Here is a 5,333-nt window from a genome sequence, read left to right on the forward strand (position 1 = left end):
TAATATGCACATGTACTAAGCCAATTAAATCTAATTCCGTACAGACATCAACAGCCATTAATCAAATTGGTTTTGCCTTACTTTACAAGCTTTGCACTAAATGCATATGATAATTCAAACTGATGGCCATTCAATGTTCAATATATCAGTGTTTACTGTATGCTTGGACAGGAATTAGGATAGAAAATTCTTGTTCTGGTGGAAGGTATTGGTTTATTTTATATAGAGGTTGTCTGCACCTTTTTCATAGAAGTCTAGTTTCATCTTTGTTTATTAATGAACATGCTTACTTTGACTTCAGTATTGTTATCAACCAAATTTATTTTCTTTGTTAATATATAATTAATTGTTGATGTTGTGCTTGATTTAAATTCTATTTGTGCTTGATTTTTAGTGATATTGTGCTTAATCTCATTTTCTCTCGAATTCTGGTTGAATGTTTATCAAATCAAGTTCTTGTATCTCATTTCCACACTAATATTGATACCAAAAATCACTGACAGTGAAATATGCAACCAATAATAAATGCAATTCTTTGAGCAGTCAGATTAGAGAACTTGTTAAGATCATGATGCTAGATTCTGCAGATTACTTATGAAATTGATGCTCTAATACATAGAAGTGGATTGCTTAATTGACTTTGCAAAGGTCAATTTATAATATAGTGTATAAGTGTATATGTTTGTGCCGGTTCTACACTAATTGCCCCTTTGATTTTAGTTTAAGACTTTGAAATATGGCTACATGTTTGGTGCTATTCATGAGTTAAAAATGCTAATTTTTCTTTGTTCTGTTTATATATATGTAGCCAACAAGCAATGAGGTGCTCAATGAGCAGACGCCTGAAGTTGGGGGTGAAATTGTTGAGTCCGTGGTGCGTTCTTCAACGGACAGCGGCATGCTTACCAAACCCCCGCCCCATCCTAGATCAAAGAAGAGGAAGGTTGATTCAACTAATGTGGGTGCAACTCCGGGAGCAACTCCTACAAATCCAGCTCCAAGCACTATGGAAACTGATGAAGAGGATGGCAAGGATGAAGCTAATGAAGGTAACAGAAAACCTTCTAGACCTAGATCTTGGACTTGGGAACACTTTACAAAGGATCCTAAGTCCAAGCCATCATATCCTAGGGCTAAATGTAATTGGTGTGGTGCATCATATGCATGTGACTCTCATAGAAATGGTACAACTAATATGCGTTATCATTTGTTGAACCAATGTAAAAAATTTCCTAGGGACTCGGGTGACCCTAGTCAAACAATCCTTACCTTCCAACAAAAAAAAGAGGGTGAAGGGGTATTTACTGCAGTTACTTTTGATGCTGAAATGTGTAGAAAAGTCCTTGCTAGGATGATAATTGTTGATGAGCTACCGTTCAAGTTTGTTGAGGGGGAGGGATTCAGATTCTATATGAGTATTGTGCAACCTAGATTTCCACTTCCGGGAAGGATTACTGTTGCTAAGGATTGTTGGAACCTTTACATTAGTGAGAAGAATAGGTTGAAAACTGTGTTCAAACAACAGAATCAATCTGTTTGTTTAACTACTGATTGTTGGACTTCTGTGCAAAATCTGAATTATATGTGTCTCACTACTCATTACATTGATCATGATTGGAAATTGCAAAAGAGGATTATCAATTTTTGTCTTATTAAAAACCACAAGGGAGAAACAATTGGTAGAAAAATTGAGAGATGTCTTTTGGGGTGGGGGATATCTAGAGTGTTTACAATTACTGTTGTTAACGCTAGTTCTAATGATACTGCAATATCTTATCTAAGAACTAGAATGGAGGATTGGAATTTACATCCTTTGAAAGGAGAGCATTTGCATGTTAGGTGTTGTGCACATATTCTTAATCTTGTTGTTAATGATGGATTGAAAGAGATGGATGAATCTATTAGCAAGATAAGAAATGCTATTAGATATGTGCGTGCTTCCCCTAGTCGTATGAATAGGTTCAAAAATTTCATTAAGGAAGCTAGGATACAAGACAAGTGTACTGTTCAACTCGATGTTCCCCACCATGCTTGAAAGTGGTTTGAAGTTTCAAAAGGTGTTCAAGAGGCTAGGGGAGAGAGAGATACAGAATATGCTCTAATGCAAGGTGGGATTCCGATGAATATTGATTGGGACAATGCAAAACATTTTATGGAATTCTTGAAAATTTTTCATGATGTTATAAAGAGTGTGTCTGGTAGTTTGCTTGTGACTTCTTCTCAATATTTTCATGAGTTTTGTAAGATCTTGCGAGTGTTTAAGTCTTCTTGTGGTAGTCGAGATCCATTACTTGGGAGTATGGCTGAGAGGATGAAGCTTAAGTATGACAAGTACTGGGGTAACATAAAAAAGGTCAATAAGATGATTTTTATTGCTGTGGTTCTTGATCCTAGATACAAGTTGAAGTTTGTGAACTTTAGCTTTGAAAAGCTATATGATAAGGATGATGCTGATTTTTTGGGTGCAAAAGTGAAAGAGACCTTCTCCAAGATGTTTGAATGCTATGTGAATTCAAATAATGGGGGTAGATCTTTTACTTCAACAACAATGGATGGTGCATCAGATGTGGGAGTACCTGATGGCGACATGGCTGGTGATTTTTTCAAGGAGGTGCATTTTCATGAGATCATCAACAAAAATGAGGTGGATTTGTATTTGATGGATGGTTTAGAGAAGCCTCATGATCAAAATACTTTTGATATATTGAATTGGTGGAAGGTAAATTCTAGCAAGTATCCTATTTTATCCCAAATAGCTAGAGATGTCTTAGCAATGCCGGTCTCGACTATTGCTTCAGAATCCGCTTTTAGCACTGGTGGAAGAGTGCTTAACAACTATAGGAGTTCTTTAACTCCAAAGACAGTTGAGGCATTGATATGCACACAAAATTGGCTTCGTGCTTCTCCAATGACAACTGATTTTGAGGAGCTTATTGAAGAGTTTGAGAAACTTGAATTAGGTATGTAAAAAAGAAATTTGTAGTTCCTTTTATGGTTTATGTTTATAATTTATAATCTATATTGATTTTTTTGTTTTATTTTTGTAGAAATTGCACCAACCGGAGAAGATGATGATGAGTCTGGTGTGGATTCAGATTAAGTATGGTGGCTGTTTAGTTTTTATTTGTTACAAAGTGACTGTTTCAGTTTAAACTTTAAAGTGTGTTTATTTTTGTTGTTTTGCTAGACATTTTTAGTTGTCTTTATTTTATGTTTAATTAAGTTGAATTTGTATTGAATTTGGATGTGATATACTCTTGTTATTCTAGTTTATTGAAGGTTTTAAACTTTATTTTATGATAATTTTAATTCTGATCAATACGTGTAAAAAAAACCGAAAAAACCAACCGAACCAAACCGTAGTTGGTTCGGTTCGGTTGATCAAACCGCAGCCAACCGATTGGTTGGTATTATTAGAGGACCGATCAGGTCGGTTCGGTTGGTTTTCGGTCCAAAACCGAACCAAACCGAACCGATTACACCCCTACCTAGCATAAACACCATCCACGTAGAGATTTTGAATTCACCCAGAGACATTTGACTGATTTTTTGCTGGAACCATCTTGGTTCCCTAGCATTATTGAAAAAATAAAAATAAAATGGTCCATTTTCACACTTGAAACCTATAAAAAGAAAGCAAAATTTTTATTCATTTTATATTGAATAAATAGTCATTTTTTATCATAAAAAATTCAAATATTGATAAAACTCACAATGAAAAATTGAAACTAATGTTATACACATATAAGATAAATTTTATTTGACAAAAATAACTAATTATTAAATTTTTATTAATGATTCCGTAAATATCCCTCTTATTTTTCTTCATTTCTTTTCACATTCGACACTTTCCAAACCCAAAATATCTTATCCCTTTCTTTTCACAAAATCTATCTCTTCTTTCTCTTCTTCTATAGATTTTACTAATCTTCTCTTTCTCAAACTTCTCCCTTTCTCCTTATATCTGACTCTCTTTCTCTTTTTTCGCTTTTTTCCTTTTTTTCTTCTTCCCTTGAAAGCTCTACTGCAGACCACAAGCTCCAAAACAGAGTTAATAGACCTACTTTGAGCTCAGATTATAAGGAAGACTTTCTCAGCGATGACGCTAAGGATTTCGACATGGAATTCACCAGACCCATTCTTAGGCATGGCAACGGGTACCCACAGGGGCGGGACATGCCCCTGCTCTCACCCTCCGCCTCCATATTCATTTCATGTCTCTGTAACGGAGATTTTGTATCCGTGGAGGTCGGAGACTCCACGGATATTTGCAAATTTTTTAAAAATTAAAAAATACAAAAAAACATATCAAATATCATGTTCATAATCTCCAAAGATATTAACAACATATTCATAGTTTTCAAAGACATTAACAACAACAAATATAATAAAAAATCTGCTAGTGGCAATCACTTCTCTAATATGGTATATATAATATAAGCAATACATACAATGAAGATTCACTTGTGGCAGTGGCATATGTGGTTTTTATCCAGTCTATATGTGGAGAAATATATACAATGAAGATTCATTTGTCGCGCATGTCACTTTATGAAAGAGCTTCAAAAAGATACTCCTACAGTGATCCACATCCTACTGGTCTACGTGTAGAACGCCCTAGACTACATTCGATTTGTAATAAAATCGTCTAATTTTTTAACCACCATTGACCGGGTTAATTATAAGTAAGTCCGATCCTAATAGTGAACTAAACCAAATAGGATACCAATTCATCAATTTTTTGGTCGAATCGGCCGTCTAATCTAATTCTAATAACTATGACTTAAAGAACTTGATTCTAGTTTTTTCACTATAGATGAACCTTTGTTTCACAGTGAATGGTGAAAGTAGTAGCGAAAGAGAGAGAGGCAGTTACTTTTGTTGTCATCGAGCCAAAAAATGGGAGAAACTTTTTTTCTTTATTTTTGCTGGAATGGAGCACAAAAACGAGTGAAATTTTTTCTCATTTTTGCAGACACCAAGTGAAAAAAATACACCATTTTATTATTTTTTTTAACTACAAGAATAAGGCCGATTAACAACTACAAAAATAGTCAAAAAATCATTGTTAATCTGACGCAAAATATAATTTGTGATGGATTAGCTACTACCTAGCAATCAATGCTTTCCTCGCTAATTACAATTTGCAGAAACACAGCAGTCGCTAATTCATCGGAAAGATTTTTAGTGACCGAATAGATAGTCACAAATCCATTGCTAAATCATCATAGGCTAATTCCATAGAACAAATGGACTAAAAGGTAGTCGCTAATTAGCAACAACCTCTACTGCAGCAGACTCATTGCTAAAAATCGAAGCTAACTTCATAGGCA

The 5,333-nt window shown here is 34.7% G+C and overlaps 1 long non-coding RNA gene across 1 annotated transcript; it reads left to right on the plus strand.

Annotated features, from left to right (window-relative positions):
• The first annotated feature begins 2,809 nt into the window (after window positions 1–2,809).
• On the plus strand, window positions 2,810–3,303 carry LOC140178106 (uncharacterized). Its single transcript, XR_011870348.1, has 2 exons — window positions 2,810–2,960; window positions 3,048–3,303. It is a non-coding gene; the product is annotated as an uncharacterized lncRNA (long non-coding RNA).
• Window positions 3,304–5,333: the final 2,030 nt, after the last annotated feature.

This window comes from Arachis hypogaea, chromosome 13 (assembly GCF_003086295.3).
Source record: "Arachis hypogaea cultivar Tifrunner chromosome 13, arahy.Tifrunner.gnm2.J5K5, whole genome shotgun sequence".
NCBI classification, from domain to species: domain Eukaryota; kingdom Viridiplantae; phylum Streptophyta; class Magnoliopsida; order Fabales; family Fabaceae; genus Arachis; species Arachis hypogaea.